This window comes from Rutidosis leptorrhynchoides, chromosome 9 (assembly GCF_046630445.1).
Source record: "Rutidosis leptorrhynchoides isolate AG116_Rl617_1_P2 chromosome 9, CSIRO_AGI_Rlap_v1, whole genome shotgun sequence".
Taxonomy (NCBI): Eukaryota; Viridiplantae; Streptophyta; class Magnoliopsida; order Asterales; family Asteraceae; genus Rutidosis; species Rutidosis leptorrhynchoides.
Window position 1 is genome coordinate 362,669,342 of NC_092341.1, and position 15,803 is coordinate 362,685,144.

Genomic DNA, 15,803 nt, shown 5'->3' on the forward strand with positions numbered 1-15,803 from the left:
CATATTAACATTCTCATTCCGAGGATTTACTTCAGTATTACTCGGTAGCTTTCCTTGTTCCCTCTCACTCATCATGCTAGCAAGAGTACCTACGTGTTTTTCTAGATTCAAAATGGAAGCTTGTTGAGTTCTTAATGACTGATCAAATCTCTCGTTCGTTTGGGTTTGAGTTTCAATAAATTGTGTTTGAGATTCAACTAGCTTGAATACCACGTCTTCCATATTTGACTTTTTCTCTTCGGTTTGTTGTTGTGGTTTATATAAGCCGGGTCTTTGTTGATTGAAAGTGTTGTTTTGAGTTGGTTGGTTATTCGGACCTTGTTGGTTATACCAGTTATTTTCGGGTCCTTTTGGATTGTAAAGAATGTTTTGATTTCGATTGAAGTTTAGCTTTGGCGGTTGATAATTATTTTGATAATTATTTCCAGGCCTTTGGTTCATATAGGAAACATTCTCTCGTTGTTCCAATGTTGGTTCAATGTGACAATCTTTCAATAAGTGTGGTCCACCGCATAGCTCACAACTGATTCGTATTGCGTGAATATCTTTATTCATCTTTTCCATTCGTCTTTCGAAAGCATCTATTTTTGCTGAAACGGAATCAAAGTCATGGCTAGAATCGGCTCTAGCCACTTTAGATGAACGAAAAATATCTTTTTCTTGGTGCCACTCATGCGAGTGGGAGGCTGTGTTATCAATAATTTTGTAAGCTTCAGTTGCGGTTTTCTTCATAATGGAACCACCAGCTGTTATGTCGATGTCTTTTCATGTAGCAACGTTGACACCTTGGTAGAATATTTGTACTATTTGGTAAGTGTCTAAACCGTGTTGAGGACATCCTCTCAACATCCTTCTGAATCTTGTCCACGCCTCATATAATGTTTCATTTGGCTTTTGCGCGAACGTAACAATTTCTCCTTGAAGTCTCACGGCTTTAGATGCCGGAAAGAATTGTTTAAGAAATTTTTCAACTAAAACATCCCATGTGTCAATCGCCCCTTCAGGTAACGATTCTAACCAATCTTTGGCTTCTCCCTTTAAAGTCCAGGGAAACAACATGAGATAGATCTGCTCATCTTCCACTTCTCGGATTTTGAATAGTGTACAAATTCTTTTAAACGTACGAAGGTGTTCGTTAGGATCTTCATTCGGTGCACCACTGAATTGGCATTGGTTAGTTACCATGTGTAGAATTTGTCTTTTGATTTCATAATCTGGCGCATTAACTTCTGGCTTAATGATGGCGTGACCTTGGCCCGTGCGTGTGGCTCTCATTCGATCTTCCATACTTAGAGGTTCCGTTACTTTCATAATTGAATTTGTTGAATACGAATCACTAGAGGATTCTGATTTAATGGTTTGTGGCTCAGGAGGAATAATTAGTGGTTCAAGATCTTGGAATTGTCCTTGAATATGCTCCGGGTTCTTAATTGTGAAGTCGGGTTCAAAAGATGGTTTATCGGAAATTTGAGTTGGAGTTCTTGTTCGACTAGATGACGATTCTAAAGAAAAATCAACGGCGACAATATTTGCTAGATGTCTTGATCGAGTTACAGGTGGTGAACGTATGACCGGCGGCGAACGTCTTGCTCGGTGCATTCACTGAATATCCTATTAGTTTTTAAAAAGGAAAGAAAAATTATAATAAGTTATCCAATTAATAGACTTTTCTGATTTTGCCCACGTTTCGAATAGCCAAAAGATGCAGCAGAGGGGCAGGATTCGTTTGGTCTCAATATAATTGAGTACTGTTTGGCTCCAATAACCCGGTCCACGTACAAATCCAACTATTACTACGAACCAGAAAATTTTGATGTCTATCAATTTAACCACTTAAAATAAATTTTCGTAATTTTAAGAAATTTAGAGAAGAAGTAGAAAAAATTCTAAGTCCTAAAAACTAGAATGGCGAGAAATAAGAGAGAAAAAGATTGCGCGTCGAAAAGTGTCGAAAAATAGGCGTCGAAAAATAAAAATAAGAAAGTAGTGCGAAATACGGCGTCGTAAAATTCTAAAGCACCTAAAACTTAGTCTAAGGAATAAGCACTTAAGGGATTTTACGGCAAAGCCTAAAAATTCTAGAAGTAAAAATAACTATGGCAAAACTAAACTTAATACTAAAAGTTGCGACTATAGTCTAAAAATCTAAAGGTAATAAAACTAAAAAAAACATTTTTTTTTTATAGACAAAATCTTAAAAAAATATATTTTTTTTTTAATAAATTTTTTTTTTTTTTTTACGTTTTTTTTTTTTTTTTAAAACGATATTTTTTTTACAAATTAATAATTTTTTTATAATTATTATTTTTTTTCAAAACTTTTTTTTTTAATTCATTTACTATTCATGAATAGTAAATGAAAAGAAATTAATTAATTTACTATTCACATGAAAGCGATATGATAGAAATTATTAATTACAAGTTACATAATATACCCCTGAAGTATTTAATAAATACGACTTTTTAAAATTTTACGTATCAAATTTTGATTCTAAAATATTATTATATTATTATATTTTATTTCAATATTATTATATTATTATATTTTATTTCAATATTATTATAATTAAAAATATAGCGTTTTAGCGCTCCCCGGCAGCGGCGCCAAAAACTTGATGATGTAGCGTGAGGGTACGAAATAGTATTATTTTTACTAGGAAATACTACAAAATATGACACAAGTTTTATTAATTTACGGATGGGATATACCTAAACCTTGCTACAACACTATAGGCAGTGTACCTAATCGTAGAGTAGTGTAGTTTTTAGTAAGTCCGGTTCGTTCCACAGGGAGCTAGTGATTACGTACTATATTTTTATAAAACTATATTTATATAAATATATATATATAAGTAGTAATATTATTATAAAAGGGGGGTTTTTACCGTTTAATGACCGGTTTGTCGATTTTATATTTTTAAGCGTAAAGATAAATGACAATAATTAAAGTGCGTAAAATAAATAAATGACGATAAATAAAATAACAATAAATAAAATTGCGATAGAATATGAAATAAAAGGATTATGCTTATTTAAACTTCCGTAATCATGATGTTTGACGTTTTGATTTTAATTAATTGTTACTCGGGTTAATTGTCCTTTGTCATGGTTTATTTGATACCTATCTGGTTTTTATCCATAATAGTCCATCGGTCATAAATATAAAGTGCGAGTGTCCTCGTCAAATTACCCTTATACCCGAAGTCAAATATTCTAACTAATTAAGGATTTAAACTGTGACGCAGTTATCACTTCTGTCAACAATTACACCAGTTATCACTGTATGTAATCTACCCCTGTTTTGATTAGATATGAATATTAATTTACCCACTTGATCAGTTTGAATAATCAATTACCCAACCCGAATAATTAATTAAATGATTATAATAGATTCCATATGAACGTCACTAAATAGGACAACCATAATCATTATTAATTATTAGGATAATTAATTTGAAGATAGGTTCGACAGACTCCAATGAGTTGTCACTCAATTAGACAATACCCCCCATCTATTAATAGTCAATAGTCCAATTTCCACAAGTGTCGGTCTTTTGCCCAAACCTTAATTATGGTACAAAGCCCAATTACCCAATTTTAGTAATTAGCCCAACATCATGATTACTTCGTTTTAAATAAGCATAATAATAATTTAGCTACGAGACATTAATATAAAAAGGTTGAACATAACTTACAATGATTAAAAATAGCGTAGCGTTACACGGACAGAATTTCGACTTACACACTCAAACGATCTCTATCATAAATCTTATTATTATCATAATTTAAAATTAAAATTAAGATTATTGTTATATCTTATTACATTAACATTATGATAGAGATTTTTAGATATTGATATTGATAATAGATTTTTAGGATAGAAAAAGGGATGCCTTTAAATTGATCGATAATCATCGCCTTTTATAGGCAAAATATGAAATTGAATTTTCATTTTCGACCCCTGAACTATGCTAAATTAACAACTTTTTATTATTTAATATTATTCTTATTATGAATTATTTAAATATTATATTTTATTCTTGTGCATAGTTGACTCGTAATTTTTACACCTTTGCGTCGAGCGTTGAGAGTTGACTCATGTCCCGGTTCCGGATTTTCGAACGTCCTTGCGTACTATTTTATATCGTGTACTTTGCGTTTTGTAACTTGTACTCTTGTCATTTTTAGACGTTCTTCATCAATAATTTGAACCTTTTTAATTGTATCTTGTACATTTGAGCTTTTTGGACGTTTTGGTCTTTCAAATCTTTGTTTTTGTCTTTAAATCTTCATTTTCGAGCGATTTGCGTCTTTCGTCTTCGCACTTATTTATTTAACTATTACAACTAAAAATAAGGAAATTACATTTAAAAACTTTACATATTGGAACGATATTGCTACTAAATATATGTTCATTTGGAGCACTATCAGTTAGCATATAAATATATCACATATAATGTTTTTGACCAAATGATAAGCAAAAATAAGTAAAAATAGATATGGTCATAGTCCAGACTCATTAATGCATCTTAACAATTACCAGTTAAACACACTAATGTAATTTCTGGTTCCCTATGACCTCAAGCTCTGATACCAACTGTAACGACCCGTCAAAATCGCTATTGACGCGGCACGTTAATCATTGATTCCACAGTGAGGTTTTGACCTCTATATGATACGTTTTGATAAAATATTGCATTCATTAAAATAAGTGACTTTCTAAACATAGAAAGTTATAAGCATGTGGGCGAGTGCTTAGGTATAAGCAATTCCCCAAAATACATAAGTCTTTATTTTATAGGATGACATCACAGTCCAATTATTTATTACACAACGTAGTTTTGTTTCGAATGCAATAAACTTTATACAAAGCATGAGAGACTCCATGCAGGCAACAAGCACATCACAGCGAAAGCAGTCTAAGGACCTGAGAATAAAACATGCTAAAAAGTCAACACGAATGTTGGTGAGTTATAGGTTTAATTGCTCGAGTCATAAATATATATGAAAATAGACCACAAGATTTCATCAAAAGTTTATCAATAGATTCTACGTAACAGAGCACCCTGGTAACAAAACTTTAACGTTATAATGATAATTACCCCATTCGTTTTAATACACGCAAACCAACGTGTCATAAACTCAAATAACATACGTCCGTTAAAAGGCTAGCGCTCTAGCTCGGACGGGGATGTCAAGCCCTATGGATCCATATACAATTATTCGCGCCCACCAGTCCATATCCTATGTACTGGCAGCTACTAGTTACCAAAGCTAAGAGATTTTCGGTTTAACTCAGTGTAGAATTTAGTATGTACTTGTGTCTTATTGCGTTTAAAATAAATTGCATGTATTCTCAGCCCAAAAATATTTAAAGTATTTAAAGAGGGAGACTATAAACTCACTGTTCAATATTGAGACTCAATATTGTAGGCAAATTGCGTAGACGTAATGATGGTAGATGACTGTATGGTTGACCTTGGATTCAAGAACAATACCCCGAACAATACCCAATATTTCCTTAGTTTAAAATGGTTTGAAGCCCGAATTAAAAACACCCGCGTATATACCTTATTATTATTAAACTTAAATTATAAATTATAATTTATAAATATAATTGATCACAGAAGAAAGAAAAGAAAGAAAACTGTGCCTAATCTCGTCGAGCAAACTGGCGTATTTATAGTACTTTTCCATTTACTGTAGCTCATGCAATCGCATGGGTTTTTAGTGTTTTTGTCATGCGCTCGCATGGCCGCCTGATCCGCTTTTGTTTGCTAGTTCGTCGACATCAAATAGTATTTTTACTGTAGCAAATAGTGTTTTACTTGTACATCTTATAATATATATATATATATATATATATATATATATATATATATATATATATATATACCGGTTTACATAATATTAAATCATATAGAGAATTAGTTTAAATTAGTCGAAATTTTCCGGGTCATCACAAAAACGGATTGAGCAAAGTATGAAAGAGGCTGTGGATAAATTACAAAAACTAAACCTGTCTTCAAAGAATCCAAATGATTCAGTATCTGCTGAAGTCATTAACGAATACCTTGCTCCTGACTTTAAACCCCTGCAGACAATATTTTTCATCATCCTCCGATATTAAAAATTCTAAGATATCATCGTATCTTTCATTATAAATATCCTCCATATTTCTGAAGGTATTTCCATAATTATTCTTATCCGAAATCATTTACCTTTTCGCACTATCTGTGTTACATCATAAAAGAAACTATTTTAGTTTCTAAATTCTGAAACCTTTGAGTGCAAAATATGAATATTTTTGAAGTAATGTTGGGAACTGAAGCATGAGTTAGTTTAATATAATGACACTTGATCAACGTGATTATATTACAGTAAGTCATGCTGAGTTTCTAAATGGAACGTGATGATTCACATATCATAACGTCATCATGTGCTATGTTACACGACTCTTGTATTCTATTTAACCTCTAAAATATCAAGAAAATATTTTTCTTGATGATTCGGTCTTTTTCAGGGTATTCTGGTAATTTGACAAATCAAGACCGTACTATTATAATTTCTTTCTTGGGACATTAACTATATTCATTTCAAAATCCATACCTACGAATTCTGGACCGTTATTAGCTTGACTTGAAGTCGGGAAGAGGAGACAAAAGTATGGAACTCTTGAATATAAAAGAAAATATAAAGTTCGACAGCAACACGTAAATTACAAACCGTGCATATCAATACGTATTGCAACATAAAGACACGGGAGAATTAAAAATACTATAACCCCAAGGTAATAGTAAAAGTAAATAAAATCCTCCGGTGGTAGATGAAAAGGAAGAATGAAAGATATGAAAGATAGGAGTATAGCAAGGATCAGAACTAGATGAAGCATATTGACGAATACTTTAAAATATGAGTTGAGGAAGAAAGAATAGAAGGAGTGAGTCATAAAGAAACGAAAGGGGGGTGTATTTATAGTAAAAGATCCGACAGAGCAATCAAAATAGATGATCGCATTTAAAGCGGATTCTAATTTCATTGATTATCGAAGAATCAAATCTCATTATGAAGATTTCCCCAAATCTCTTGAACTTGGAAATCAATCCTATCTACGTCAAAAGATATGACGAATCTATACCTACTCATTTCACCCTTTGGTGATAGCTTCACTCGTACTCTTCATATAATCAAATTGTTTTATCCATATCACTCAATGATGATAAAACTCTATTTATCAACTCATAATTGTCATAATAACATTCTCATTGTTAGCCGTGACGACCTCTATCAAATTTCGAGGACGAAATTTCTTTAACGGGTAGGTACTGTGACGACCCGGAAATTTCCGAACAAATTTAAACTTGATCTTTATATGTTTCCGACACGATAAGCAATGTCTGTAATGTTGAAATCTCAAAAACTTTGAATTATGTTCATATGACCAATTACCCTTCGACTGTTCTCGACGATTCACGAGCCATTAAACAAATATAATTATATATGTATATGTGTATATATATTATAACTTGAAACGTAAACAAAATATTAGATTTAATACTTTACATGATTGTATCTGTTTCAAAATATTTATCGATGGAATTAGAAGATAAGATCAAATGATTGAATTATCAGATACATTGAATTATGATTACAAGTCTTTGTTGAGAGGTCCACTATGATTTGAGAAAATCTATTCCTTTTAACCATATTCAGAAAATGGTAAAGTGATTTACAAGTAAGAACAAAAGTGTCATTAACAAGGATTAGACAAAAGTTAGTGGAAGACTAAAGTTAATAAAAATGATTTAGTTACAAGTGTACGAAAAAGTTTAAGATATAATTAAACTTGATTAGTAAAATATCCTTGTTTAAATAAAGTAAAATTAGAATATTTATGATTGAATATATAAATAACTTGCAATGTGTAATTAGACCGTGTTCATTAAAAATATATATTGTTTTCAAATTAGTTAGGTATGCAGTAGTAAACCTCGCTTAGTGATACGATTGATAATTAAAACATTAATACATAAATGAATTGTATCTATTTAAATTTTAAAATAAAAATGTTACGTGTTATAATATTTTTCTGAACGAAATAAAAATTAACTTTGAAATATAAATGGTTTTGAAAAACTAAATGTTATATTATTAAGTAAATATTTTAACTACAAATTTATATTTCTAAATGAAAATATATGTATATATATATTTGAACTTTGTCATAAAACGTCCTGATTTAAACAAACATACTTGGGTAAACAACGAGCCATTGATTTATAGAAGCAAATGACCACAACGCTCAATTTTTATAAGTTACATTTATTTTAAGATAATTTGTTGATGAGTAAGTCAAATTATTAATAAGGGTACACGTCGAGTAACGTAAAAGGCTAGTTTTCTAAACGTACGAAAATGCGTTCGAAAAACCGGAAAAGACACATGAGTCGAGTGACAACGTTCGTGTCATTTGTGTAAAAATTACATTTTTACCATGAATGTAAATATAATATAATATATAAGTAATTATATAAATTAAATAAATATATATTAAATAAATATATAAGTGTCGGCAGCCCTGGAAGTGTTGGATACCAGCTGGAAAACGATCCCATGAGATCGCATGGGAATCACCTTACACAACCATGCGATCGCATGGTTATGTTTGAGTGGCCAACTCCTTTAAAACCCGACGAACTGGTTCACAAAATACACACATATATCAAGCATATTACTTCGTGATGAATGTTATTATTTAGGCGGAAAAACGATCGACAAAAATAACATTCAAGATAATATTGTTCGTGAAGAATATGAACGTTTTTTTCATGTTTTGTGAAGTAAAATTTAGCCCGATTTAGAGTTTAGGGTTTAGGGTTTAGGGTTTGGTGTTTTGGGTTTATTCCATAAACCCAAAACACCAAACCCTAAACCCTAAACCCTAAACTCTAAACTCTAAATCGTTCGTGTTAAAAACACAATCTAAACCCTAAATCTAAACCCTAAACCCTAAATTTCTAAACCCTAATATCTAAACCCTATAAACCCTAATATCTAAACCCTAATATCTAAACCCCAATAGCTAAAACCTCAAAATACGCTCGAAAACACGATAATTGTTATATATTACTTCTTCGAGCGTTTTCCCGCCAAAATAAAAACATTTATCACAAAGTGTCTCTACTAAATGTTCATATTTTCATCTCATCTATAATGTTCGTGAACAAAGTTTTTTCAAAAAACGAAAAAAAAAATTTTTACTTCCCCCCGCTTCCCCCCGAATGGTTACTTCCCTCTTGATCCTACCACTATATATATATATATATAGTTTATATTAAAATTCTAAAATTATAATGTCATAAATGAAACTATTCCCTAAATAAAATAAAATAAAAAAAATTATGAGCGCCTCTTGCTGATGTCATCAACATAATTACTATTACTATTACTTTACTAATATAACTAATAGACAAAACTAGTTTACGAACCCTCGCTTCGCGCCGGGGGTTCGGTTTTAAATGTATTTTAGTGCGTTTAGTTTGTAAAATTATTTCGTGGCTAACGATGATGTCGTTGAAACGCAACTCGAGTCGAACTAAAATGTATAATTCGTGAAAAATTTAAATGTTATTTTAAATTAACAATATATGTGCTATGTGCATCTCCGCGTTTCGCTATGGAATTGTCGACTTTTAAATATTTAACGCAAAATCAACGTGTATGAAAAGTACCTCAAATATTTTGCGTTTTTTTAAAAAAGATTCCATTTTGCGTATAGTTAGTGACATTGTGTTCATAAAATTATTTCGAGTTTAACGATGGTGTCGGAAAAATTTAACTCGTTGCGAGCGAGAAGATATGACCCGTTGAATATTTGGGTGGAGTTTAGTTAAAAAAAATTATGAAAATGATTATTTGACACTTTACTCCCCTGTTTGGGGGCGGTTTTAATTTTTGAACAAAGTTAGGGGGTTTTTTTGGAAAAAGGAAAAAAAAGGTGAAAACAAAAAAAAATAAAAAAAGGTGAAAGAACGAAATATATTATATAATATTATTATAGTTATAATAACGGGGAGGCGAGTCGGGTCTGGTCGGGGTAAAGGGGTAGGGTTGGGGGGTGTTTTGTATTTTCTCGAGGGTGTGAGGTTTTTTTAGGAAAATTGGGGAGGGGCCGATTCGTACTTTGGATAAAGTTTGGGGTCCCTAGTGTGAAATTGAGATAGTCCAAAATAGTAGTTTTGGGGAGGGGGCCCGATTCGTACGTTGGATAAAGTTTGGGGGCCTTAATGCGAGGTTGAGATAGTCCAAATAGTACTATTCATTTAGACTATCTCAATTAGATACTATTCATTTTGACTATCTCAATTATACCTTATCATTTGGACTATCTCAATTAGATACTATTCATTTGGACTATCTCAATTAGATACTATTCATTTTGACTATCTCAATTAGATATAAGGTATAATTTGTCTTATTAGTTATGAATAATACTATTTAATATTTTCATTTTTTACACACTCAACCCCCTAACTTTCATTAATATACAAATCGAACCCCCCATTTTATAGTACTATTTAAGATTTTATTTTTCACACATTCAACCCCCTAACTTTTATTAAAATACAAATCGAACCCCCCATTTCATACCTATATTCTAAAATATTATTTATCTCATCACTAACACTAAAAATATTGAATAATAACATTCACTACGCTATTACTGTGCTACTTTTTTTTTGTCTCAAATGATAAAAAAAACAAATTTTATAAAAGGAACAACCCTTCAATGCTACCAAAAGATGTCAAAAAATATTCTTTTTTACAAAATAGATCAACTAACTTAAAAAAAAAAAAACCCCAACGCTAAAAGAAGTAACTTTCACAAAGGAACAACTCTTCAATGTTAGATGTCGAATTTTTTTTTATAAAATAGATCAACACTTTTTTTTAACTCGCATTCAAAACGGAGCCCCGTGCGAAGCTATATTTTACAATTAACAAAATCTACTTAAACACGCCTCCACCCTCATCCACGGCTTAATATTTATATTTATCCAAAGAATTTTCCTAGCGTGTTTCTTAAGATTGGGTGAAGAATGAAAAACTTGTTCAGATTGAGGGGAAAAAATTAGGGTTTCAGGCGATGAAACTCAAAATTTCGTCATCGCCGTTGATCGCGTTATCACACCGTTTCCGTTTGTATGTCTGCGGTTAATGATTATTTGGGATTAAGGCTATGAATATTGAGCCTTCAACGAACGAATCAAATGTTCCTTATACTGTTGATGCCTTTTCTCCTGGTATGTTATAGGATTTTTGATTATGAGTATCCTTTGAAGATATTTTATTTTTTTATTTAAAAAAATAGGTTTCCTTTGTTCCTGTTTTTAATTTCTGTTTTTAGTCATGCGATTGATGAATCTGTTTTTTTTTTATTTCTGTTTTTAGTCATGCGATTGATGAATATTTTTGTGTTGGTAGTGCGATTGATCCTTTGTGTTATTATCTGATATGAGCTAAATGTGATTTTGATGTGAACCCTTTAAATAAATTAAAATGGCTATCATGTATTGTCTAACATACCTTATTACCAACCTTAGGGCCTGTTTATTTTGGACTTAATTGGGATTAATGACCTAGATAGATTATTCGGTAATCACTATAGGGTGTTTACTTGGACCTTTTTGATTAATCCCAACTGGCTAGAAGGCATTCTGATACATCCCCAAAACCTATGTTGTTCACATACAGCAATCCATATTCCATGGTTACCCTTGCATCTAAAAAAATACAAATAAAATCTTCATCCTCCTTTATGTTATCTTCCTATCAAGATGAGACAACCACAACATTTAGCATTTAGCAGACAACGATCAAGCAGATAATCATTAACCTCTTGTATCTTGTATCTCCGACGATCATCTAGTTTCTTTGGCAAGCACCACCGCTTGAATCCCATAACCTCTTGTATCTCCGGCGAGCATCAGTTGTGGCTCCGTTTGTATATCCGATGACACCGCTTGTAGCTCCGTATATATCTCCGCCGAGCACCCATCTGTAACTCCGGCGACCATCACTAAATTTTATTGTTTCTAGGTAAAAGCAAAGCCAATATGTTGTTTTTATTACTTTGGTGCTCTCTTGTTAAACTTGAAATTCAAATGTTAAAGTAGTATTTTGATGATGGAAATAGATTGAAGAGAACAGATATTGGTGATTGTGACGTGGAGTGGGTGAGGTGCATTTTTTGGGGAAAAACTGTGACTGGACCATGACATTTTGGGGGGGGAGTTGTAATGGGGGGCTTTTGTAAGGGCGTTTGTGGGTGATGTGTCAAAATATGATTGGAGGTTGGGTTAAAAAGTGGTGAAAAAGGTAGAAAAGAATTAAAATAAAATAAAAAAAATCACAAACGCACATTTTCATGCCCGTGCTTTCTTGACAAACGCCCCAACACAAACGCCCACAAACGCCCCATTCCGGGCGTTTGTGGGGCGTTTGTGGGCGGATTCAGGCAACAAACGCCTGCGTTATCTGTGGTCTAAGAAGGAATCATGAAAAGAAGAAATGGGTGTATTTTTTGTGGTAGGTGATTTTATTAATTGTTATTTTTCCAGATGATGAGAATGATGAGATATTTTACAAGGGTAAAATGGTAATTTGGTTTTATTAAGACAATTTATTAAGTGAGAAAGTAAACACCAAGCTTTTATTATCATCTTAGTGGATTATGCCTATCATTATCTATATAGCCATCTATATCCATACTGTGACTTAATGAAAAAAAAGTAAACAGGCCCTTAGTTTAAAGTTGGTATATTGAGTTGCATGTAATTAACAAGTTTCAACATTCAGAAGCTTTTGCAGGAATGGTTACTACCATCAAAGAACATGGTTGCATAATATAACTTGAGGTTAAAAATTTGTTCTGTTCCATGTTTCCTTGGTTCCACTTCTTTATCAGTATAATATCTTAACATGATTATGTTAACGCTTTGTTATTTTTCGCCTAGACAAATATCGGGATGTGCTTGAATCATGTAATGGAGTACAATATAGTTTGGGAGTTGAATTTAGAGGTATTGTTACTAACCAGATTCATGAATTGAAAAATTGAAAATGATAAAATTTTGGTTAGTATGCTTATAGCGAAATAAAACTAATTTTGATCTTTTACAATGATTTTGATATGGTTGCCCTAAATCATGTTGTATATCTTAGTCCACTTGATCTACGTTTTTTGTATTGAAATGATATTGTTCATCGGTATGAATATGCTTTTTTTTTTTTTTTAAAACAAAAATTAATAATGTATTTTTTCCTATAACTTTTTTGACCATAAATTTTTTGATATACTTTTTTAAAAAACCCGTGATTTCACAATAAATATGATCAAGTGATGCTTAATAAACATGCTAATAGATACTTGGTGTTTATGGGCATTTTCTTGAAGTTGTTTATGGGCATTTTCTTTTACGCTCACAAAGTGTTCGATGAAATGACAGTATGTATTTGTTGATTGAATGTTAGCAAATTTTGTAGAAAAGGGAGGCTCCCATGGGGAGCATTTTTAATTAGTTTAAATAACAAACAAGTTTCCATCATCATTATTTCTTTATCTGTTCATGGACACACCTTGTTGTTTCATTGATCCAATGAGCTAATAATTGTATTTCAGGGGAAGATAGTTAAGATTTTGAAAAACTGGCATCATGTTCAAGCTTTAGTTGTCACAGGTGACGAAATAATCTTATGTTTCGGAGATCTGGGCTGCAAGGTATATGGTGTGGCTACTGCTGGGATCATCCTAAATTGGCGTTGCATACTATTTGGTTTTATTTTTTTATCTTTATTATTTCTAGTTTTTGTGATGAATGTGCTTCATAGTAGGGCATAAACAGGTATTGACATTTATGGTACTGACTACTTGAAGACATTTATAAGAGAATACATCTTCTTCTTCTTGAATTGGTATGTTTCATGTTCTTAATGAATCCTCTTAATAATGATTTCACTTATTATTGATAAGTTTGCAAGTATATTGCAAGTATGTGGACCATTCATTCTAACATTTCATGAGTATATTTTGTATTATTAACTAATTGTGAATTGGAATTCAATGTAAGACTGATATCTCGAATCTTTGTTGATTGTTTTGTGTGCATTCATATTTTATTGTTTTCTCATCATGATTAGTTCATTGGCTTGCCGATACTTTGTCATTATCTTTTGTTATGGATAGCTAATTTGTTTGATGCTATGTAATCCAGTATTTAAATAACAAAAAAAAAAAAAGGTAATAAGAAGAGATGTAGCTTCACGTAATCCAATATTTAAAGAAATTTGCATCAAGTTTTTTTACTCATACTTTGAAAGCAAACAATTAACGATTTTTTTTTTTTTTTTCAAGTGTTATCGATTTATCCTATTGATTTGAAATTTATGATTTGCATATGTATTCTATAGTGGACAGGTTGCAAAAGCTAAATTGAAGTATATGCAATCGGGATATATAGGTGCCCATGGAGTTAATGCTCTACATAGATACACGTACAGTGGAGTGGATCACTCTTATCTTGCAAAATATGTCCTACAACCGTTTTGGACTGGATTTGTTACTGTCTTCCCTCTTTGGATGCCGTAAGCACTGTTCAGTTTGATATATTTATAGTTATTGATGATTCTGTTAAGTTGAAAATAAACGCATACAATGTATGTGTGCATGTTAAAACATATACATTGTACATATGTATAAAGTAATATATTTAACATGCACACATACATTGTATGCGTTTTGCAGACACATTTAGGCGTTATGTGGGCTGCTTTCAAGTTTTAATGAATGAAAATGAAAATGATTATAATAAGTAACCTGTGCAGTTTAGTATCCACAAATATTACGTGAGATATAAATCTTTGTATCTAATAATAGAGGTACAAGTGCATCTCCACGTGAAGATGGGGAATTTGCCTAACAAAAGTCAGAGGAGATAATTGTTACTCCTTTAGAGTGGCCATGATCCTAATAGTGGAAGATAATTGTGATTATTACCAGGACATTAAGCTGAGTTTATTTGGGTGAGAACCTCTATTAGTGTTGATTTATCATACGTTGAACTTAGTTTATGTAGTGTTGTAGTGGCTATGATTATGATATTTTAAAGTGTTATGCTAAAATGGATTAAAAAAAATTAACTATTTTTTTTTTTTTTTTTTTTTTTGTTATTGGTTGTTTAAATAAATTAGATAAAGGATATATACCTATTTTATAGTTACCAACTATTCTATATATAAAGTACATTTATTAGAAACAAGTTTTTTTTTTTTTTTTTTTGGCAATATATATATATATATATATATATATATATATATATATATATATATATATATATATATATATATATATATATATCTAAAGATCAGGCACCATACAAGATTGAGCAGATCTGATGATCTGCGGTTTGTGACTTTACAAACAACTATAGTCCACAAACCTTGAAAAAACATTGAAAACATACATACTCGAACTTTATACAAACCCAAATACATTGAAATACAAAACGGTCATAAAAGAACCGACCCGTCAGAAACCCTGCCTGATCACAAACCCATCAACATATAACCCCCCAAGCCCGGCCCAGCTCAGGAAGGATCACCCGAACCGCAACCGCTCAACCCGTCCTAAAGAGCAACCCTGAACAACAGCAAACCCGCGAGCTCCGAAACACCGGGAAACCCAAGAACACCGCCCCTGAGACCAGAAAATCGAAGAAAGCCCCTAACGAAGACCCAACCACCGAA

At 31.8% G+C, this 15,803-nt stretch overlaps 1 long non-coding RNA gene and 1 other non-coding gene across 2 annotated transcripts; both read left to right on the forward strand.

The window, feature by feature from the left end:
* Nucleotides 1-820: 820 nt before the first annotated feature.
* LOC139869573 (small nucleolar RNA R71) lies at nt 821-927 on the forward strand. The gene has a single exon (XR_011766178.1). It is a non-coding gene; the product is annotated as a small nucleolar RNA R71 (small nucleolar RNA).
* Nucleotides 928-11,066: 10,139 nt separating this feature from the next.
* Nucleotides 11,067-14,753, forward strand: LOC139866028 (uncharacterized). The gene is made up of 5 exons (XR_011765201.1): nt 11,067-11,302; nt 12,858-12,916; nt 13,016-13,081; nt 13,681-13,973; nt 14,469-14,753. It is a non-coding gene; the product is annotated as an uncharacterized lncRNA (long non-coding RNA).
* Nucleotides 14,754-15,803: the final 1,050 nt, after the last annotated feature.